The sequence below is a fragment of the Anser brachyrhynchus genome (assembly GCF_964034855.1).
Source record: "Anser brachyrhynchus genome assembly, chromosome: 3".
Classification (NCBI taxonomy): Eukaryota; Metazoa; Chordata; class Aves; order Anseriformes; family Anatidae; genus Anser; species Anser brachyrhynchus.
In genome coordinates, this window is record NC_137696.1 from 112,347,697 (window position 1) to 112,372,544 (window position 24,848).

The window sequence follows — 24,848 nt, forward strand, 5'->3', positions numbered from 1 at the left end:
ATATATAGCTTAATTGTAGTACTTACCATGCTTCGAAAAAAAAAAAAAATATATATATATATTGTACACCAAATATGAGCTATAAAACAACAGACCAAGTTTGACCCTATTGAAAATTTTTGAGGTTTTACAAGGTTGTTTTATATATAGTAAAAGAAAACTAGGTTAGACATTATACTGCTTTCTGAGTAACCAATCAGTCCACAGGAATGCAAATTTTACAGTTTTTGCATTCATATTAAAAAGATGTAAAGAACAAAATCCAGCAATCCTACATTCTAGGAAATGAATATAACAGTCTTCAAATATGAAGTATTTTATTTCATTGGTTTTGTAGTTATTGTGTTCCCTTACAGATACAAATCCTGTTCATGTGCAGGCACGCATTTCATACGATTTACATAAGAAAGGTTTAAAGAAAAAAATTAACATTCATTAGTGAGTCTGAGCCCCATCTTTCTCACATTGTCCTGGAGCAAATCCTACTTTATTTTTCCCCATCTCTGTATAACAAGTACAGCATTATTATTATTATTATTATTAATAATAATAATAATAATAAATCTAGTGTGAACACTTAACAATTCTTTTAAAATTATATTTCTGGGAAATTCATGCAGTCTTTTTTGACTTGTTCCATTAGAAGCAGAATATGTATGTATACCATTATGTACCCCTGCCACCTCTAAAATAACATGGAATTCTAGTGGGGTATATAATTTACATATTGACAAACAAAGACATGAAGTCATATATCAACAGAGACCAAAATTATATATTTAGATTATATGAAAATGTATATAACAGTAACACTGCTGATAAACTGCAGAATATGAGATACCAACCCTTCTGGCATTGTTTTTAGCTCTCTGAATATCTGAATGAATTTGTAGAAGCTTCTGCTCTGTTTATATTGGTATAATATTCCCCAAATAGTTCACACTGGGAGAGCATGAGAACACAATAATTTGGCCTGTCCTATGTGTTATTGATACTTGAATATATTGAATAATATTATTTCATTTTGTAAATGTGATTCTCAGATTTCTGTCAAGAAATATAACCAAAATTGCCATTAAAGTAGTCATAAAGGATTGCTTTCAAAGAGTTTGATAGAATCTAGTTAGTGGTATAACTATAAAGCAACTCCATTCAAATACTTATGATTCATTTCAAAAGCTTTCTATTCAGTATAATCGGAGTGTAACTTCCTATACAGTCCAATGAAGGCATTATGGCACTTAAATTAAAAATCCATCTAGGTGATTTTAATATAGCTCCCAAGTCCATTTATTTTTAAAGCCTACATTCTGTCTTCTGCTCATCCTAATTTTTAATCTATAGTAGCTGCCGTTTTGACTTGTTATGATCTTGTAAACATAAGTGCATAGCAGAAATGTTTACAATCCACAGAGTGGTAAAGATCTGATCATAGTCTGAAGAAAGACTTGAGTTTATCACATATACAGGTAGATTGGACTATCAGTATCTTGTCTCTCTACCATTGCATGTATGCATTTTGCATACAAAAAGGATAAGCTACAAAAAAATAAAACAAGTTTTTAAGGTGGAATGCTAATATTACACTCTACTTTGTTTTCTATTTAATATGTTCAATTAACTTTACTCAGTAAGATCTTATTCTCATGAATTATTTATATTTCTAGAAAAGATTCTTTCATAGATATACTCCCAAAATTATTACTCCAATTACCGTAGTGGACCGAAGTTGCAAGGTTAAACAGTATATTACACGTACAATTCTTGATAACGTACAATAATAACTCCTATAAGAAGCAAAAAGTATAGAGGAAGAGGCTCGGTAAAGGGACACAAAATGACCTGACTCTAACAAAGCTTAAAATTCCCATAAAAGAGCTATAAACATATTGTAGAAAAGCAAAATGATCTGAGAGGTGTTTTTTTGTTTTTTTTTTTTTTTTCCACCAGCGTTCTCATGACAGATGTCTTCATGGAGGTTCCTTTACCAGACTTACTCTCTGCTACAGAGAATTCCTGGGAAGAGAGCAAGGAAATTTCAATATCAATGCAAAATGTTATAATAATATAATAATAATAACAACAACAACAACAACATCAGGACCAGATGGTACTAATCCACAAGCTCTAAAAGAACTCAGATATGATACTGCAGAAAAATTAATTGGTAGGTTATCTGTCAGTCCAGTCTGTCAAGAATTAGAGGAACAATATTTTGCAAGAGTGTCACCATCTTTAAAAAAGGGTTCACCACCGGTCCAGAACTTACCAGTGTTAGCTCTGACACAGAAATCATGCAACTGGGTGGAAGTGGTAAATGGAAATCTACTAGTCAACACATGATAAACAATGTCAGAGTCAATGGATCTAGTATTATATCACCAGGGTATTATATCTTGCAGAATATTAGAATTATTTGAAAAAAAATTGATGAGCATTTTGTACTGGATTTACGTGGCAAGGTTTTGGTAGTGGGGTCTGCAGGGGTGGCCTCTGTGAGAAGAATCCAGCAGCTGCCCCATGTTAGATAAGTTTCAGAGCCAGTTTCATCTGGCTCCAAAAGGGACGCACTGCTGGCCGAGCCGAGTAGGGGTCTGTGGGGAGCTGCCGCCCGTGGGGTACCCATGTTGGAGCAGTTCGCTCCTGATGGATGCACCCCCTGGTATGGAGCCATGTGGGAGCAGTTCTTGAAGATATGCTGCCTGTGGGCAGCCCCCACAGGATCAGTTCGGAAAGGATGGCATCCCATGGTTGGAGCAGGGGCAGAGAGTGATCATGAAGGAGAGACGGAGACGAAGTATCACACAGTATCACAGATTTCTAGGTTGGAAGAGACCTCAAGATCATCAAGTCCAACCTCCGACCTAACACTAAGTACTCCACTAAACCATATCGCTAAGCTCTACATCTAAACGTCTTTTAAAGACCTCCAGGGATGGTGACTCCACCACCTCCCTGGGCAGCCCGTTCCAATGCTTAATATCCCTTTCGGTAAAGAAGTACTTCCTAACATCCAACCTAAAACTCCCCTGTCGCAACTTTCGCCCATTCCCCCTTGTCCTGTCACCAGGCACGTGGGAGAACAGACCAACCCCCACCTCTCTACAGCCTCCTTTCAGGTAACTGTAGAGAGCGATAAGGTCGCCCCTGAGCCTCCTCTTCTCCAGGCTGAACAAGCCCAGCTCCCTCAGCCGCTCCTCGTAAGACTTGTTCTCCAGGCCCCTCACCAGCTTGGTCGCCCTTCTCTGGACTCGCTCGAGCACGTCCATGTCCTTCCTGTAGCGAGGGGCCCAAAACTGAACACAGTACTCAAGGTGCGGCCTCACCAGAGCCGAGTACAGGGGCACAATCACTTCCCTCGACCTGCTGGCCACACTGCTTCTTATACAGGCCAGGATGCCGTTGGCCTTCTTGGCCACCTGGGCACACTGCTGGCTCATATTCAGCCGACTATCAACCAATACTCCCAGGTCCTTCTCGGCCAGGCAGCTTTCCAGCCACTCATCTCCCAGCCTGTAGCTCTGCTTGGGGTTGTTGCGCCCAGGTGCAGGACCCGGCACTTGGCCTTGTTGAACGTCATACAGTTGACCTCAGCCCATCGCTCCAGCCTATCCAGATCCTCCTGCAGAGCCTTCCTGCCCTCGAGCAGATCGACACACGCACTTAGCTTGGTGTCATCTGCAAACTTACTGAGGGTGCACTGGACGCCCTCATCCAGATCATCGATAAAGATATTAAAGCAAGTGCTATAGACTGACCAAAACCCTCATTCCCTGTTCCCCTGCGCTGCTCAATGAAGGAGGTAGAAGAGGGTGGGTGGAGGTAAGGTGTTTTTAGATTGCTTTTAGTTTTCATTGCTCTAGACCGTCTAGTAATCGGCAATTGTGGGCTTCTACGTCAGGATGAGCTGACTGCAATTGAGGCTTCATTGACCAAGTATAGTTTAGATTCAGGTGTCTAAACAAAGGTTGCCTAAATTTAGTATTACTGTAGTCATTAGAGGTATGTAAATTGCCACTGATTCATGCTGCCTAACCACTCTGTGTGTGCGTGAATCTACTCCTGTTACAAAATTTAATTGTGTGCAGCTGTGAATAGCATCTGTGTCATAACTGGGGCCTACTAATGCAGTTGTCAAAATCAATGTGAAATAGAAGTTTGAATGCCCTCTGAGACATTTAAGTCAGCTATTTGATCTGGAAAGCTGGATAAAATTAAAAGGAGAAAAATGGGGAAATAAGATTTTTTTATTATTTTTTTTTTTTTTAGAAGTGAGGATCTCTCTATATTGCTTGATAGGAAACTTCTTGATCTTCTCATTATCATTTTACACTGAAGTAAAATAAACCCTTGCTTATTTCTGTAGGTTATTATACTACACATTGTGACAAACTTTTTAACGCATTTTTGGGTAAGAAGAATTTCAGCATGTATAACTTATGTATATGACTTAGTGTGAACAGAGATTGCCGCCCATTTATCCATTGGATTGCCATCCAATAAATAAATAAGTAAAACCAAAACCCCAACAGTCAGCTAAATCACGTGCTTGAATGCCTAAGGTTAAGACAAGTGACTTCATTTCATAGGAGGGTTCTTCTGTGATCTATGCCTATTTGCTTAGCTTGTTTTTATAGTTCTTCCCAATCAGAAAAACGGGGACAGCAGTGTTTCACAGGAGTGATTACATCTATTCCATTTATTAAGAACCAGAAGTCTCAAGTTACTTGTATCTGCATTAGACAAGCCACAGATTAACATGTTTTCTAGGTAGATATTGCCACTTAAAATTAAATATATATATATATTATTTCTAAAATTCTGATTGTAATGAAAGTCAACATCTTAAAATACTTAAGGAGATACAATCTTCTTCTTACATATGACAAGGAGTTAGGAGGATAATTGCACTCAACATTGAGAGGTACTTGGATACCATGATCAAAGGAGTTAGGTAAACAGAGATAGGTCAGGGTCTGGGTTTGTTTTGGAATTCAGAGATGAAAACAGTCAACAATATCTTCACTACTGCAATGCAAACAAAAACATTTAAAAATATTTAAATATAAAAATAATTCAAAGAATTAAACACATTGGAAATCTAACAAGTATGTTCAGAAAAATTTAAACAGAGTAACATTTTTTTTTTCACTTTAAAGACTATTCAACAATAAAGAGGAAGACTTCTGTCTGGAAACAATCTCAGAACTCAGCTATTTTAACAATTTAATGGAATGAATAAGTGATTTTCCTAAAAAATAAGCAATATGAAGTTTATTTATTTTGGAAAAATATTGAATACTTTCCTGTTAGAATTATTTAAAAGTTACACTTAATTGTCACATATTTTTCATTACTTGACAGGTAGACTTAGCTTTAATCAAATCTAAGAATAATTTCTTTTATCCTTTTTATTTTTAAAAAAATGTATTATGATGTCCCACATTAGGGTATACTACAATGTGAAATATATAAAAATGTGAGATTTTAAAATAAATCCTATTAAGGATAGGTTGCACCCTATCAAGGTGCAAACTTAATTTATGGATAAGTGATAATTACTTTGCATAAGAAAAGCACTGGTTTTGTGCTTCCAACAGATCATAAGTTTTTGCCATTAAATATTCAATGAAACACAGCAGGGACTTGAAACAGGACCTCTCATAGCATTGCTCTTTGAATTTCAGTGAGAAAGTGTGTTTCTATTTTCTTGACATTTCTGAAAGGATCCAACTTGTTTTCCCAAGGATGGAGAAACACAAATTTCAGAACACAAACAATTTTTATTTTCTTGCAAATCTATATGAATCCTTCAAATCTATACGTATACCTATGACTCCTAGCTTAGAAAACAAAACAAAACAAAATTCTTCAGTGACAAAATATCATTCTGAGTTTTTTTGATATAATTCAGAACTATGTAGAAATTCTTAAATTAATATTAGAAGTGGTAGGCAGAGGCTGATGTATTCATTTTCTGCGGTTCTCTCCTGTAGTTACTGGTAAATTCAGAGCTTGTTCCCAGGTACTGACCACCTGCTTGGCTCTGGTCTGTAACTGGTCTGGCTCTTTCCGTACTTTGTAACACCTTCTAACTTTCCGTGGTTCTTCGTGCATCTTGAAATACCCTTGCAGGCTCTTACTACATGCTTCATAGCCTTGATAACCTCAACTTCATTCCATAACAAGTGACTTAAATGTTCTGTTTGTTAGTTTGTTTGTTTTTGTACACTTTATTTTGACTGGAGGGACTAGCCTTGATTTTTCTCTCTTTGTGCACTGTTGTGAGGCTCAGATGTCTCTTCCTGATGCATTTGAACTTAAAGTACTAGCATAAAGGGGAAAACCGAAGCTGAATTCAATGTCACTGTTTTTACTACTAAATCTCACTTACTCATGACCAGTAATCTCTGCATAGTACTACACTGGTAAAATACAGCAGTGGGCTGATAGATATATTTGGTGAAGCTATAATGATGAAAAGTATTTTAACATGCTATTTGCTGAGGTAAGGAATCAAGATTATAATGATATGGCACACATCTTACAAAAAGTTCTAATTTCCTTAGGTCAGCGAAACTATTACTAATTCAGATACAAATTATACTTTAAAAAGCTGAATTATGGTTATGCAAAGATAGTAGTTCTGTTTTTTCTTGCACTCAACTAGAGAAATCTAGACTTATTTTTAACTTTTCCTTATTGATCCCTTTTTTTATTTAAAGCCAATTTTGTAGTTCAAAGAGCCCTCTAGATATATTATACTTATTCATGAGCTAGTTCTGCACATACTATTCCTTTCACTATGCTAAAGGAGGTTGTGCATATTTTCATTTAATCATATTTGTCTATATTTAAATGATAGCCATAAGCTTATGCTTACATTGTGTGCAACTGATTTAAGATAAAAACAACAAACAAACAAAACAAACAACATAAGTAGAAGAGAAAAAAAAAAACAAACAAACAGTGGAGTCTAAACAATTCAACTTCTACACAGCTGCCTTGAATGTATCTCAGGAAGAAATAATTAGTGTTACCAGATCAAAAGAAAATCACCTTCCTTTCTAGAAGGCATTAATTTTCTTTCTTTTCATATTGCCAGTAACATGACTTATAAAAACATAAAACATTCAATGCAACATATTATGGAGGTATATGAAAAGTAATGGCTTAGAGTTTTGTATCTTAAAATGCAATCAGCAATAATGGATAGCAATGCTAAGGAAAACATAATTTGAGGTTCACTAGAAATAACAACAATAAAAATTAAGGAAAAAAAAAAACACTCAAACCCTGTTAGCAGCAGAGGAACCAATCCAGGAAAAAAAAAAAAAAGTGTCAGTACAATACTGAATGTATTGAAAGCCATATAATTAACCAGCACCAGCACCAGCACAAATAATTAACAGTACTCAGAATCACCTTCTCTGAATATATCTTTAGTTTTAGTCTTATAAAGGTAATAAGAACAGCTTTAGCTAATGCTTCTATCTCTGAATCATTTATTTAGAAAATATTAATAGTTTTTACACAAGCTCCTTCATAATTTTTACACAAGTTGCTAGTTTTCAGAAAGGAAGCAAAAAGCTGCGTAATGCAGTCATAGAAACATAAGCCTGGACGGAGATTCTTTGGTCACTGATCAGAGGCATACACAAACTTGTTGTCCAGTCTGTTCTCAAAAATGCATAATGCATTTTTGCATTACAGTCTCCTTAGTTAATGTGCTTTACTATGATTTCCTAATGCAGTATATTTTGAATTAATTTAGGCTCTCTTTTTTATTATTTTTATTTTTATTTTTGTTATTATTATACATGTTTACTTTTGGTGGATATAGAGATGTACTTTCACAATGTTCTTTAAAGCCTGTAATCAAATGCTTAAATACCTTTTTTTTTTTCCCCGTCATACATTGGCTACTTTTTCTAAATTAATTTTACCAATTTACACTGCACATAATTCTTACTATCATTCTTAACAACCTTGCAGGCAGTTTGCATTTTCTTGAGTGAATAAGCAACATACCTTAAATACAAACGTCAGATTTTGACCTTGCAACTCCATCTTACAGCAATAATTTAGCTAGCTATTCAAATGAGTTTCCAAGCTTTTTTAGTAGTAGGACAAAAAACGTCTGATAACTACTTTTGATTTGCATAATAGGTGATTATAAAATAGTTATTTCTTTGAGTGAATAAATTCCAAATGTACAATTGTTGGATTTTATTTATCTACATGACATTGTCAGATGCTTCTACAGAATTTGGTTATGAATTTTGCACAAAGGACATGCAGAATTAGCTGCTAGCATGCTATGGCTACAACTACATTAGCAAACAAGGCAACGTTAGGGTATACCAGGTTAACTAAATTTCTTTGCCATACTACAATTTGCTTCTTTTAAGATATAACTGTCAAAGAATTCTTTAGGTATATGTTAAGAATACATATATTTAATTTTATTGCAAGACTTCGTTCAGTTTACATCTATTTTGGAATCCAAAACTGCTAAAAATATTTTTCCTAGATACATTTTTATATCAGTCCTAGTAACTAATATGTTTCATTTACCCTATATTTTTAATGTACGTAAAGGTTGTCATGGACAGCCTAAATGAAAACAAAACCAAAAATAAACATCAACAACTAAATCCACTGACTGCCATTCAAGTTGTCTGTAGGTTTTCTTTTCAAAAAATGCATATTAATTAAATTATACCTAAATTAACAATATTGCTGTTTCAAAAAATTAAATAGCTATGATGGAATAACAGATACCTAGAGAGAAAAAGCAACTATTCCAGAAGATTGGATGCAGCAGTAGTAATCAGCTTTAACACTATCTTACTTTCTTCCACTTTAAAGAATGACAAGTCAGCTCTACAAGAAAGGACATTTTATTTGATAAAATGGCAAATTATGTATTTTGACCAAATAATATGATTGCAAATATACAGACCAACACATTGTATGCTTTAAATAATACTGATCGTATAAAATATTATAAATATATATGCATATGTATATATTTCAAGTGAGTATGTGCATAGATATATCTGTACAGGCACACAGAGCAAGAAATGTTGGTTTCCAGTTCTAATGCAATTCAGAAGCCTTCACATCTTTCATTGCAGGCTTCTGTATGTAGCTGGATCAAACATTTGCTGTTCAAGTTACATTCAAGTTCACTTGGATTTATTTCCTCCTTATTTCTCCACAGGTTTGGTTAACCACCTGCTGAATTCAGTGGGATATACCATCTGTTAAACTGGAGTCCAAGTCCTCCCTCAACAGCAACACTCACACTTTCCTAATATCCACATTGTAAATTTGCAAGCCCACATTAAAAGGTTTCCTTAAAAAAAAAAAAAAAAAAAAGGCAGGGCAGGACCAGGGAGGTGATCGTTCCCCTGTACTCTGCTCTGGTGAAGCGACACCTCGAGTACTGTGTTCAGAGTTTTGGGCCCCTCACTACAAGAAAGACATTGAGCATTTCTGGTATAGATTTAGCAGAGAGATGCTCAGGCACCACTGATATGCTTTTAGGCTCTGACATTCACTTGGCCCACAAAGCCTGAGTGATGTCTGGGCTGTAACCAACACTGTGGACAGAAAGTGTGAGAGTCCTGGCCTTCAACCTGCCCAGTATTTAAATCTTTTCACTTGCTGTTGTAAGCATTGCCAAGAATTTTTCTAATTCAATTAATTTTTTATTAGACCTCCAAATTCTCAGAAACTTGCAGGACCACTGGCAAGATGGGGTTAATACATTTCCAAAACAAGACAGAAAACATTAAAACAAGCTCTTAGAGGCCACTGCGTTTATTTTGCTTTCAGTGTTCAAAAGCAGTCTGTTTGTCTTGGAGGAAAACCCATGAATTTAATTTGTTTCAAGCTGTTCAGCTACTTTACTTGGCATATAGGCACTTATCCATAACGGAGCAGCTATCAGTGATGTTGAGAGGTTAATTATTATTCAAATTTGTGACAAACATTTAGTATATTTGTAACCAATAGCTATTTGTTCATTCTTAGTTATGTAACATTGCTCCTTAAATCGTTGTAAGATAGTAGTCAGTCAGATGTAGTCAGCTGGCACCCCTTGATCAGAGTCAGTTAGCACACTACAAAATTACCTGCCTGAAAATTACATTGCAGCCAGAGTAAATGGCGTATCAATATGGCTACCTGCATGGCTAACATGAAATCATAGAATCATAGAACGGTTTGGCTTGGAAGGGACCTTAAAGATCATCTAATTCCCTACACACACACCACGGCCAGGGACACCTTCCACTAGACCAGGTTGCTCAAAGCCCCATCCAAACTGTCTTTAAACACTTCCAGGGATGGGGGCATCCACGGCCCCTTTGGGCAACCTGTTCCAGTGCCTCACCACTGTCATAGTAAAGATTTTCTTCTGAATATCCAATCTAAATCTACCCTTTTTTAGTTTAAAATAATTACTCTTTGTCCTATCACTACACTCTCTGACAAGTCCCTCCCTAGCTTTCCTCTAGGTATTGGAAGGCCACTATAAGTTCTTCCTGGAGCCTTCTCTTCTCCAGGATGAATAACCCCAGCTACTTTTTCAGCCTGTATTCGTAGGAGAGGTGCTCCAGCCTTTTGATCATCCTTGTGGCCCTCCCCCGGATTTCTTCTAATATGCCCATGTCCTTCTTGTGCTGGGGGCCCTAGAACTGAATGCAGTACTCCAGCTGGGGCCACATGAGGGCAGAGCAGAGGGGGAGAATCGCCTCCCTCAACCTGCTGGCCTCACTTCTTTTGATGCAGACCAGGATATGGTTGGCTTTCTGGGCTGCAAGCACACATTCCCAGATCATATTAAGCTTCTCATTAACCAACACCCACAGGTCTTTCTCCTCAGGGCTGCTCTCAATCCATTCTCTGCCCAGCCTGTACTTGTGCTTGGGATTGCCCCAAACCAGGTGTAGGACCTTGCACTTGGCCTTGTTGAACCTCATGAGATTTGCACAGGCCCACCTCTCAGGCCTGTGTCATCGGTAAACTTGCTAAGGGTGCACTCCATCCCACTGTCCAACAAAGATGTTAAACAGCACCAGTCCCAATACTGACCCCTGAGGAACACCATTCGTTACTGATCTCCGCCTGAATATTGAGCTAATGACCGCAACTCTTTGAGTGCGACCATCCAGCCAATTCCTTACCCACTGCGTGGTCCCTCCATCAAATCCATGTGTCTCCAAGTTGGAGACGAGGATGTTGTGCAGGACACTGTCAAACGATACTTGTTAAAATAATATGAATGATAAGTATTTCCTTTTTTTTTTTTTTTTTTGGCAGCATTAAGGCTAGCAACCTTTTCGTTAAAAATATAGATTTTGTCATATTTTGCTTCTTCATAGTTGCTGTAAGCATATGATTAAACTGTATAATCATTTCAGCTCTGACAGACAATCTATTATGAGTCCTTCCATTTGTGGCCTCTGATTTAGAAATGTCTTGACATTATATGGATTTTTGTCTTTGATTTAGAATCATAATAGCTTTTTTCTGTGCCTTACAATCCCTTGCTGCCTTTTGTATCCCATCCCTCACAAATAGTAACTTTGTAGGAGTAACATTAGAAGAATCAGTAAGACTAACTTCTACACTAAGTATAGCATAGGTTAGCTCAGTGACATAATCTGACAAAATGATAGATGAGTCATTGTTTTTTGCATTTGATGATAGGATTCTATGAAATCTCCAATCCAAAACTGCATCAGTCAGGATAACCAAGGCTTTCATATTTTGCTAAAATCCACCTATTTTTCTATAGATCCATTTGGAATATGTCTGACAATTGCAGGGATTCATATTTAGAATCTGGAATTTGCTAGAAAGTAGTTCAATAACTGAAGGGAGAAATGGATTTATAATCATTATTCAGAGTCGAGTGTTCAGTCAGCTTTATCTGATTTTGAATAAAGAGAAATATTCTTCCTTTTTCATTTTGTAAAATTAATCTTCCCCATTCCACTGCTGAAGAAAATAGGTCATGCAATAAAATCTGTTCATATTCTAGAATGATTAAAGTCTGTCTAGAAAGAAGGAAAAAATCCAGTTCTGTAGGAGAATTAGCATCTAGATCTACAAAGATCTTTCCAGTTTATTTAATATCTACTAATTATCCAATTAACATATTTATATTGCAGATAATTATTTTTAATGCTGTGTCCATGTTGACAACTCAATGCTATCAAGTTCCTTGACTTTCATACCTCAAAGATGTTATTTTCTTCTTCAGGTGATAACATTATACTACTGTCATGATCTTATGGAATATAACTTCATTAATCATTCTGTCCTCATGTCTCTTGTCTTTTTTATCTTGCCATTTTATTGCTGCTGTATGTTTTAAAATTTTGCCTTGCAAATGGTTTTGTATGCATGTTATCACATCTATTACAGTTTCCTTCTAAGGCCTCTTACTCATCAAGCATTCCTAATGCATCTACTTCTTATCTTTTGATGTAAGATTAATGACAGATTGTGTTGTACATGAATTATAAAGACTGTGAGTATAATCAGCACACAAAAAGCTGGATGGAGTCACATGGAACTGTACATAATCTGTTCCAAACAATGTCCTGGAATTTTTCACTGCAAAGCTAGAAGCAAACCTGCTGGAAGCAAGTGTTATTTGTAAAAGGACTTTAAGTGGCAACAGCTACTTGTGAATTATTTACTTAGTAGCCAGCTGGCTGCCAGCTTTTTTTTTGTTTTTTGTTTTTTTTTTTTTTTTTTCCTAAAGTTTATTTATTTATTTGTGCATGATCTGTGAAAATAGTATGAAAAGATGGATACACCTTTTGTAAGATATATCATTTTGCCTACAGTTATGTTGAATGAGTGTGCAGTGTACACTAAACATAAAATTACTAGTGAAAATAATTCATTACTAAATATCACCACATTTATCACCAAGAAACTCCACACAGGTAGCTGAATGGAGCTATGCCTTAACTGGAATTATAGGGATGGTTTTGTTTTATGCAGTTTAATGGTTTTAGCTATTTCTGCATTGAAAACTTAACGTTGTACTTTTCTTCTTTCATCCCAGAGGGCTGGCATCAGAGGGGTAGGGGTAGGTGTTGATAGAAATTGCTTTCAGATTTTATTTTTCAGTTTTAATTTTTAGTCAGTAATCACTAAACTGGCAACCTGACAATGAATATAGATACACTGTGCTTTTCCAGTCAATTTTCAGAGGCTATCAAACAATAAAATGTCACATTTCCTTGTCTCAGATATATACTCAAAGGTCAAGCTCATTAAAATTTTTAACATTTTCCTTTTAAAAACAAGAAGAAGAAGAAAAAAAAGTTATCCTACCACCCTCATTGGCCATTTAAGTCTTCACTTTTCTATTTATTGGTCCAGATTAAAACCTCAGGTAGGTCCATTAAATTCAGCGGAACGATACATTAAAATTTATACTTATTTTGCTTACTACTGGAAAAGTTCTAGTTGACTGCTGTCAACAAATTTTCATTATTTCTGAATAGAAAATAAGAGGAAAAGCATCAGACACAACATGATCCTCCTGCCTCTAACCCAAGACAATGCCCATTTGCAGTATGAATATGAAAACACTTCCAGTGTTTTCTTCTCATTTTATATATACCCATTGCTATCCTGTGTTCTTTGGTTTTCTCAGCATGACTATCCTATTTTCTTCTGCACCTGAATTTTCTATCTGACATTCTCTTCACAGGTATGTGCATCATTTCTCACGTGTGGTATCAAAACCCAGTCTCAAAAGCCAAATTTATTTTCCCTGTCATGCTTATGGAATTAGTTATCAGGATATAATTACACTTCATACTACTTCAGTTGTAACAGTGTAACTTTCCTAATTGAAATGGAGATTTTCCTGGGTTATACTAATGTAATGATACTTTTTTGATCCTCTCCACTAAGAACCTCACTTGATTTGTGTGGTGTGGTTGTCTCATACTAATGGACAACGACTCTTCCAATCCTCCTTCTCAATGGAAGAGGAAGATAAAATACAATGGAAAAGAGTTCAAGGGTTGAGATAAGGACAGAGAGATCACTCACCAATTACCATCGTAGGCAAAACAGACGCAGCATATGGAGATTAATATCATTTATTGTCTATTACTAACAAACTGGAGTAGTGAGAAACTAAAAGCAAACTAAAAATACCTTCCCTGCATCCACACTCTTCTACCACCTCCCCCCAAACAGGGCACGAGGATGGGAGTTGTGGTCAGTACATAACACTTAATCTGCAGCTCTTTCATCTTAACTCTGCTCCTGATCCCACATAGTCAGGAGCACATTGCTCCAGCACGGGTCCCCCACGGGTGGGCGGCAGCTCCCCCCAGGCCCCCTGCTCCTGCGTGGGCTCCTCTCCACGGGCTGCAGCTCCGGCCCGGGGCCTGCTCCTGCGGGGGCTCTCCATGGGCCGCAGCCTCCTCCAGGCCACATCCACCTGCTCCACCGGGGGCTCCTCCACGGGCTGCAGCGTGGAGATCTGCTCCGTGTGGGACCCATGGGCTGCAGGGGGACAGCCTGCTCCACCAGGGGCCTCTCCACAGGCCGCAGGGGAACTGCTGCTGCGTGCCTGGAGCACCTCCTGCCCTCCTGCTGCACTGACCTTGGGGGGCTGCAGGGCTGTTTCTCACTCCTCGCTCTCCCAGCTGCTGTTGAACAGCAGGTGGTTTTTGTTGTTGTTTTCTTCAATCTGCTCTCACAGAGGTGTACACAACATGACTTATTAGCTAAGCTCTGGCCAGCAGTGGGTCCCTTTTGGAGCTGGCTGGAGCTGGCTCTGATCTGACATGGGACAGGTGCTGGGCTGTGCTTGCAGAGGCCACCCCCGCAGTTCTCCCACCACCAAAATCTTGCCACATAAGCGAAATACATATGGACAAAGTCACAGAGAGTATAGACAGCTAAAGTTAAAAGCTAGATATCACTCTGCATCTTTGTTGTTTTACATTTTATATCCAAGAGCTGTTGATGACAGAAATTTAGTCCTGCTCTGTTTGAAATTTCTTTTCTATCCTGTTATTTTTTCTGTCTTTTGATTCTTGCTTTTCTTTGTGAGTCTCATGTTTCTTTCATATTTCTTTTCCTACTGCTGACAAAATGCACAGATATTACTGCTGTACTGGGAATGTCATGTATTTAGAGAGTAATCCGTAAAGATCACCTTACCTAGTGCATGTAATATGTAATGTGTCCTTTATTAAACAAATAACCTTTCTAAGCATACCTCCAATAACTAATTTTACTGATTGTAATGCATCAGTATTTGTTTTCTGCAAAGTATTCTGCCTTCTGCCTCAGTCTATGTTTCTAACACTGTCTAGGAATCCAGTAATAACAATAAATAAATAAATAAACTTTAATCTAATACTTTATTACCTTTCAGTTATTTCAATAACCGTCTGCTCTTTAATATTGTTGACTATAATTTTCAGACCATTTGGGAGGCTATTTTTATCACGATGCCAAGATATGTTTAATTAATAACATAAGCAGAGCTGATAAACTAAAGCTTTCCTAAAGTTTACCCAGAGTCTGAAATACAGATATTACTATGTTAACCTGTTGCCATAAGGTTCTCTTTAGGCATTTGAACAGGTTGCTAAACAGGCCATCAAGAGTTTGGGGACTCACTTGTAAGTCTTCAAGGCTAAATACATTCTAAATGATAGACACATTTTTGGCAACCTAAGGAAATAAATACGTTCCATCTTCACTGATTTTAAATTGACTTTGACAGGGACTGAAAAAAAAAATTAAAAAAAAAAATAATCACGTGCTCTTTGTCATATCAGCTTTAAGTCCTAGACTGGTAAATGCTTATGGATGCAAAGAGTGACAATCTTCACTAACAGTGTTTAAGGCTACTCAGCTGTGTGAATATATGTAAGGCTTTTGCATGAAGAAACAGAATAAAACAGGTTGAAGAAGGACTTGAAACCCTGAAAGTTTGTCTGATTTTTCTATCATCATTTGGCATGGCAAAACATACTTAACTCTCTCTTTAAACCTCACCTCAGTTCAAGAGCATAGTTTCTTACAACTGTCAGACAAAAGGCAGACAATTGTTCATTTCTTGTTATAGTCACTTTGACTTTCCACTTATATATCTGACAATGAGTTTTACCCTGCATCAATGCTGCTTATAATACATATTTTTTAAATACCTGAAAATCTTCAAAGGAAACATTATCAACAAAGAGAAGAAATTTCTTTTTTTTTTCTTTTTTTCTTTTTTTTACAAGAAACATTCCTATTTGAAACCCCTCTTTTTTGATGATGTTGTTGTTTGATTGTTTAATTATTTTTATTATTCCTGCTTAGATCTCTCTGCTTCTTATTTTTTGTCGAACATTTTTAGATCTATTAACATTTATATACTTACAATTTTTAAGCCACAATGTGAATCCTCTGACTGTCCATTTAGCTTTTGTCAAATACTGGAAACAGTTAAAACAGTAGCATACTGAATAAATATTAAAATCCATGAAAATATATACTAACAATGAGGCGTAGACGCTGCTTTGCAACCTAACCCACAACGACTTATCCATTAAGCTACAGAACTTCACTTAGAATAAGACCTCTCGGAGGTTAGGAGGGTTTCGCTGGCAACAGATTGGATTGATACCCCAAAAAGGAGCAGAAGGAACTCATCCACATTTTAGACGATGCTTTACAGAAAAAAAAAAAAAAAGAAAAAAAAAAGAAAAAAAAAGAAAAAAAAAGAAAAAAAAAGAAAAAAAAGAAAAAAAAAAGAGTCCTTTTCAGGACACTCTTTGCCAGTATGACTGTCACCTTTCAATTTTTGATACAAATTGAGAACAAACTTTTGATACAAGAGAGAACAAACTTTGGGACTGTGATTTTTGGATAGGAAGAAACATATCTCTACATCTCAAAGTTAGATTTTCAGGTCTGAGAGAGAGGCAGGACTTAAAACACACTGACCCCTTCATGTTCACATTGATTTGATCTAATTTACTAACTCAATTAGACCCCTGAAGTTACGTGGAATAATGCAAACTTTGACATGCTGATTGTCACATCCACTGCCCTAAGGGAGCTTCTCCTAGGAGCAGCTGATTCAAGCTAAGACCTCACCGTTTTGTTACCTCACCTTTCAAAACCTCGATTCTGAAGTCCAACTCCATTTTGCTGAAGACTTCAGTTCAATTCTAACTGAAAAGAAAGCTGTTCACATTTTTCCTGGTTTATTTTCCTCTGGCTACGTAAGTTGTACTGGCTCACTTGAGGGGTCTAGCAAAATGGGTGCAGCTAAGAGCAGAGGAGAGAAATAGATGGAATAAGGGGGGGGTATGACCTCCACATTTTGATAACAGCAAGTTGTTGTATTTGTTTGCTGTAAATAGGCTTTAACACTGCATATCCAACATCTGTATTTCCTCTGCAGATTTGCAGAGGTAGAACTTAACACCTTTATAGTACTCCAGTGGCTGAGATGGAATAATTGTAGGGAAAAGAAGAAAACAAAACAAACAAACAAAACCCTACCCTTCCTCTTTTCACTTCCCTTTACTGCAGCTGCTTATAACTTTTGTTAATGCTTCAAAGACCTTTTAGCACTATATACCAGTGATAAAGTTCAACAATTTGACGATATATTTATTACGAAGTTCTGGTTTCAAGTATGCCAACTTGAACATGGCTCTGTTTTGAGGTGCTAGATGTGTACATCCCCTGTGTGGGAGCAAGAAGGGCTACTCTGTAGTACCCACACACGAGCATGAAGATATGACCCTACCTGTCATCATGGCCTCATATGCTACTGCAGTCTGTAACACAGTGTGAACCTATACTTACGGTGAATTGCAGCCATCACTGGTAAAGGTACATGCTATTTTAATCTAACACAGGTAGACAATTTTTCAAATTAAAATACACAGTAGGAGACCAGTAGAAACATATATGGTAGTGCCTGAGATGGAATCTATTATCATATTATCACCCGCATGCTTTTAACACACTGCAGTTTATTTAAAGTATTTATGGGGGTTCTAATCCCAAAATACCACAGCACTAACTGCTCTGTAGGCATAGTCTTAGCTGAAAATTAGCTACACCTCTTGAAACTGTGGTTGATTCCGTATAAAATTAGGGAATAGGAGACTAATCACAGAAATTATCTACCTAAACATACAAAAGAAAATTCAGCAACCTCTAAAAATAAAATTATTATTTTTTTTTTCTTCATTTCAAATGGTCTACTGAACTTAATTTCTGAACAGGTTTAGCAAAGAAAGACAAATATTACTTTTTCACATTATATAATTGCATACCAGTAATGTACAATAAAGTGTGCTATTTTTATCTGCTGGCCCATTGAAACATGATACAAATTTATCAGGTAAATATTCAGTCACACACAAACAAATACACACATGTATATCCTTTGATTTTCTACTACTTTACACACAGTATTATTGCTGAAAAACTCAAGTAGAACAGAATCTTCTTATGGTAAGTTACGTGAACAGAAAAGACATGATCGTTTTCCTAAACAGTTAATTTATCATATTTGAAAAAATGCCTGAGATGTAATTTTGGCTTCATAGACTAGTTTTATATCTGTATATCCTATAAACTTTAGGGCAGTGCATAACTATCTTAAGTTGAGATGCAGATAACTATTTAAGTAGATAACTATTTTAAGTTAAGTTATTGATGGGTTAAAAACTGTGTTTAAATGTTATTTTTAAGACTTATATCAAAAGTCCACCTTAGGAAAATGACTGGGTAATTTCCTGTATTCATGTGAATAATAGAAATTCATGAAACATTTTTAAAGGACTAGATTTATCATGATAGACTTAATAGAAACTTTTTAAACACAAGTAAATGCATGAGAAGCCCTGGTAACAGGTGATAGAACTGACACAGATTTTATGTTTTAAAAACTGTTTTTCTGCTTTTACCTTCGTATCACTTTCATCTTCCATTTGTCTCTGAATTCCTCCTTTGTTCCCTTTGCTGAGTTCATGCATATGTTGGGCTTTATTTTGCTTTGTAGTGCTTTGTTTCTAAGACGTTGCTAATAGTTAACATGTTATTGCTGAAAAAAAGTATAATTGAATACCCTAAAAAAAAAAAAAAAGGAAAAAAGGCAATTACAGTTTTCACCAGAATACCTATTGTTAGCACTTGACAACTCTTGGCAGGTTGGGAGAATAGAATATTTATTTGGAATATATTATGGAAAAGACATTTCTTATTCTCAATTTAACTTCATTAGTCCTAGTTATATGTCACTTATTATGGATGGGATGCTATTAAAGCTTTTAAAAACAAGATTTAAGTGAAATTCAAAAACTTATGTCCAAAATTGTGACTGTTAAAACACACACTCAGCTGTCACCTGAGTCTCTGCGTGCCTTGCATTTTTAAATTGCAGATTTCCAGGGATATAGAGTTGTGCCTCAGAGCTTGTGCAAAGCTTCAGCCCTTGCCAGGCTAACCAGCATCACACTTAGCCTGATCCTAACACAGTCAGGCCCCTCATTCTTGTCCCTATTTGTAGCCATTTTCAAACAAGAAACAGCAAATGATGTCCATCAAAATTAGTTCTCTCTCTTTTAAAGCTGGAGATGGCAGTGGCAGTGTAACAACAATATCACTCACCTTCAGATCTACTTCCTCCCTGAGGATTCAATCCCATGGAAATGTAATGATATTCATGGTAGTTAACAGGAAAGGGAAAGGGACTGTTTGCAGTCTCTCAAAACTGTATAATTGTTTTTTTTAGTATAGGTTAGTCAGACTTGAGCCTACGTCCCAGTGATGGACAGGAACTACATGGGAGCACTGGACAAGCTGATCTTTTATTTCTTCCTACCTGAATTGGTTTTAGCACTGGAGAACTCTTGGAAAAACACTTTTCTCTTACATTATAATGAAGACAAAAGTGCCAGCATCTCCACTCCAAATAGCAAGATATTCTTAGGAGCTACAATATATCAGTGTTCAGGTTGCAGCCAAAAAGAAAAAGAACAAATGCTACAAAATCCCTTGAAAGAGACACTATTACAATGTTTTAGAAAAATATTCAAAGCTACTCTCTTGCCGTGAGTGAGGTTCCGGAAAGAAAAATTGAAGACGTAGCATAGTTACCTACATAGCTTTGATTTCATGTTTCTTCCCTCCCAATTTGTGTTACTTACCAAGAAAATAACATATCTAAATTTACACAGAGAACACATTTTTTAAAGATGGTAGTGAAAAAACATTTCAAAATCACTAGTCATCAAAAGGTAACACAATGATATCTGAGAAACTGGTTTGAGTCATTGCTGATTATTTTGTGTGTGTGTGTGTGAAACAGTGAGGTATCTGAAAGCATTCCTTTTTGTGGAACATATCTTAAGCAAGTTTAGCAGTAATACTAGTAACGTATAATTTATGCATGTCAGATGCTTTAGTATCAGACTCTAACTTGTCTTATCCAAAACTCATCTCTCAAGATAGTTTAACTATTCTCTTCATCTGTAGTGCATTGCCTCCATTTCAGACCCTTACACCCCTCCTCATGTTGTCCTGAATTTCTCAGTATTTTCTGGCCTATCAGAAATTGCAGGTAGAGGAAGCAGAAAATTATTGTACTTGCTAAGAAAACATTTTTATTTTTTTATCATTTTTTTTTTCCACTCTAACTCACAGATTCTCTAAAATAGTTCTTTTTGTGCCATGTTCAAAGCATATGAATTTGTAGTTGTTATAATGAAATGAAGGTGATTACTCCACATTTAACAAAAAATATAAAAGGACCTCAAGGCCATTTATTCAATAAATTTCTTCTTAGGGTTTCACTTAGAAGAATAAAACTTGTTCAGTTTGATTATGTGGGAGTTACCTCCATTCTCCTTTGACTTTAGCTGAGTCAGTAAGCAATCCAGTTGGCTTCAACAGATCCATTCAGATGAGAAATACTTACAGGACTCAGTGGTAAGTGTCGTTTTATTTTGTTTGTTTTTGTTTTTGTTTTTAATTAATATCATTTGCTAACTTTAGCCACTCTACTAAGAATGGCAATTACTGCGACACAATGACTGTGTCATACAGAAAAGGACTTCTCCTATTTTTGTTCTCAGTTATCTACCAGAAATGAGGGATGGAAGATTACCTCTCTGTTACATGTTAGGAGGTGTATTCAATCGACTGCAGCATTTCCTGCTATAATTACCTACAGGGATGTTGTTTTCTTTAGAAATAATAAAGTTTCCAATGGTGTAGTAGACACAAGAGTGGAAAACATGAACTCACTGTACTAATATACAATATACATAAAATATACAATTCAGTCATAGCTTCTCTCCTTCCTTTGTCTCAGATACATTATTAGAAAGGTTAAGAGTTTTGATTGATTTTTTTTTCTTTTTTTTTCTTACAGGCAACCCAAAGCCTACATTCCAGTGGGGTATTTCAAATCAACTGTGAAATAAATAACCACTAATATTTTATTTAAATCTCTCTTCTCTCACACAAATTAAACCATTATTTTTAAATCATTAGGGGCATAATTTTGTGGATAATAAATATGCAGATTATCCTACTTACATGTATTCTATAATAAATTACTTTTCATTGAGACATTAATGAAGCAATAAGGCCATAAGAAGCATTTAGAAAATTCATTGAGACAAGTGTTCTGGAGGATTTCTCTCTTCCAAGAGCCATCTTGACTCAGGCAAGCTGAACAGAGATGTACTCCCCAGCAAAACCTGACCTGTCAGGCTTCTCATTTCCATGGTAGAGATTGTAATTACATTTAAAATTAAACATTCTAGTGGGAATGAAGAGCAGGAATGAGGGCTGGTTTACTAACAACTGCTCAGAGTGATAGGAGCTAATATTTAAATTTTGCAAAGCCTCACATTTCATTTTCAGTTGAAATGTTTTGCATTGTACTACTTCTACCTGAGGAGGCCATAAAACTGCTGCTCCACAGTACTGCCGTCCTGTTCATTTACATCATCTGGAAATTGAACATTCCAATTATAATTCCTACCTTTTCACTGTTATGTTAACTCATTTTTACCACTGTAAATCAACTGATCAAAAGTTCAGTCTTTTTTTCTTATTCCCAGTGGGGATGACTTTCCGAGACAAGGCTGAAATTAAAACAACATGATAATGTCTTTCACCTGCCAAGCTGACTGGAGGGTCAGTGGCAGTCTTCTCCCCACCCTCCCACCCCCCCCAAAAAAAAAAAAAAAGGAAAAAAAAATGAGAAAAACAAAAAAACAAACAAACTTGCAAGGACTGTAAACAGGACACTTAGGAAAGCTCAGAGTTTTGGAGATGCCTAAAAACCAAGGAGATTCCTTTTACAGAACATCTGTCATGGAAAGTTGAGGGTTATTTCTTTGTTGTTTTTTTTTTTTGTTTGTTTGTTTGTTTTCCTTTAATCTAAATTTTAAACAAGTATATTATCCACTAAATGACACCTTACATGACATGCGTTTATGTCAGTATATAAATATTTTAAGTTTTGCAGTATGTTTCATTTACCTATATTTTACTTCCATTAATTTTTAGATATATTAAGGAAAGTTCAGGATTAAAGAAAAACTTTACAGAAGACAAAATGTTTATACTGAACAATGTATACTATGAATCCGAGAATACATAATGTAATACATTTATGATATTTATATGACATTACATAAACAATGGCATATAATGTAGTACACCAAGCCATTATATACCACACTCTATAGCTTATTACCAGTGAATGCTAGAATTTATTTGTTACTTTCAATATTCTCCTAATTTTGTACCAATATCATTTTTAGAACTTATTAAAAACCTTTTTAACCACGATATAATTAATAATCACATGGATTACACTTAATTAACAGCTTATAAACTGCTAATCTTTGTGACATGCTAATTGTTTGAAGGTTTATATTTGTATTACATTTTTCATCACACAAGCTATGTATGTGTTTAGAGCACATTTCTCTTCTAATTTTATACCATAAATCCTGGTTCATGTTACTGTGTCAACACTAGCACAGTAGTGGAAGAAAAGAGTAGAACTGAAAAACACAAACTTTGGTTTGAGGCTATGTCAGGGAAGTCAAAGAAAAATGAAAAATCTTTACATGTTGCCCTTCTTCTGAAAAACCCTCAGAGCAGAGTAGGGGTGTAACTCACAAGGGAGAAAAAGAACCCACCAACACAATAAATTCAAAAATAGCTCAAGTCTGCACGTCTGTAGAGTTACTGAGACCATGTATAAATATTTCTTATAATTGAGGAGACTACGTAGGAAAAAATACTGTTGATCCAAACCATCCTGTGCAACTTCTGTTTGAAAAGAAAGATGATGTACATCCCCTGGCTCCAGCTCAAACCATTCATTTATTCTCAACATTTTCCACTAAGGAAATCATTTTGACATTTGCAGCTAGTACTTTTTGAGGAAACCATCTTGTCTCATGTCTGAGAACAATCTTCCAGTAAATGTGATCTAGTCCTTTTCAAAGATTTATGAAGAAAGGGAATGTGAACTACTATATAAAATGTGACAGTTTGTACTTTCTATGGAGAGAAGAGTAATTTGCTGTGGGCAACTTCCCAAATAGTCAAAAATAAATGCCCTCCTAAAATAAAGACAAAGTTTCTGTGGCGACTGAACATCTGTGAGTTCTGGGTGTGGAAACCCACTCTTCAAGACTTTAGGAAAGGAATTTTCGGTCTGCTCTGCATGCTGGTCAGTGACATAGACTGCTTTCCTTTCCAAAATTTTTCTTCTCTGTGGATTGTGCTATAGCTCCGCAACTGTTTCCAATCTAGGTGGATTCACTCCATAAGATATCTGAAGTCTCAATATCTACTGTTACTGGTACCACTGCTGCCACCACTACAACTACTATTAGTACTACTACTGTTGCTGCTGCTATTACTACTACTACTACTGTTTACTATATTTCTGTTTCTCTGGCTACTAAATTTTCTTTTCCCTAAAGGCAAAACGTAGCTTTGTTTTGTAGCATTGCCTTGTCTAGAAATGTGTCCTTTCAGACTTCTGCAAGGAAATTATCTTTATGTATCATTATCATCTTTTAAAGATGAAATGGGCTGAGTTTTGCTCCTATTAGTAAGCATCACAATGCTATGTTTTCTGTGGAACTGGCCTTTTATCTTTCTGTGACTCTATTCCTCAACTTTTTTGAGAGGTTCATCATTATAGTATCATAGAATCATAGAATCATGGAATGGCTTGTACTGGAAAGGACCTTAAAGATTATCTAGTTCCAACCCCTCTGCCATGGGGTCCCAGCCCACTACACCAGGTTGCTCAAAGCCCCATCCAACCTGACTTTGAACACCTCCATGGATGAGGCATTCACAACTTCTCTGAGCAACCTTTCCAAGTGCCTCACCACCCTCTGAGTGAAGAATTCCCTCCTAACACCTAATCTAAATCTCACCTCTTTTAATTTAAACCTGTGTCCCCTTGTTCTATCACCATCTGCCTTCCTGATTGCTCTCCATCTTTTTTATAAGCACCCTTTAAATATTAAAAAGCTGCAATGAGGTCTCCCCAGAGCCTTCTCTTCTCCAGGCTGAATGTCCCCAGCCTTCCTTCATAGGAGAGGTGCTCCAGCCCCCTGATCAACTTCGTAGCCCTCCTCTGAATGCATTTTAACAGATCAACATCCTCCTTTTGCTCGGGGCCGCAGACCTGGATGTAGTACTCCAACTGGGGCCTCACAAGGGCAGACTAGAGGGGCACAATCGCCTCCCTTGACCTGCTGGCCACACAGTCACTCCTC

At 36.4% G+C, this 24,848-nt stretch overlaps 1 long non-coding RNA gene across 1 annotated transcript; it reads right to left on the reverse strand.

Moving 5' to 3' along the window:
* Positions 1 to 300: 300 nt before the first annotated feature.
* Positions 301 to 16,785, reverse strand: LOC308193462. The gene is made up of 2 exons (XR_013949654.1): positions 16,436 to 16,785; positions 301 to 2,016 (listed from the first exon to the last, which is right to left on the reverse strand). It is a non-coding gene; the product is annotated as an uncharacterized lncRNA (long non-coding RNA).
* Between the last annotated feature and the right edge of the window lie 8,063 nt (positions 16,786 to 24,848).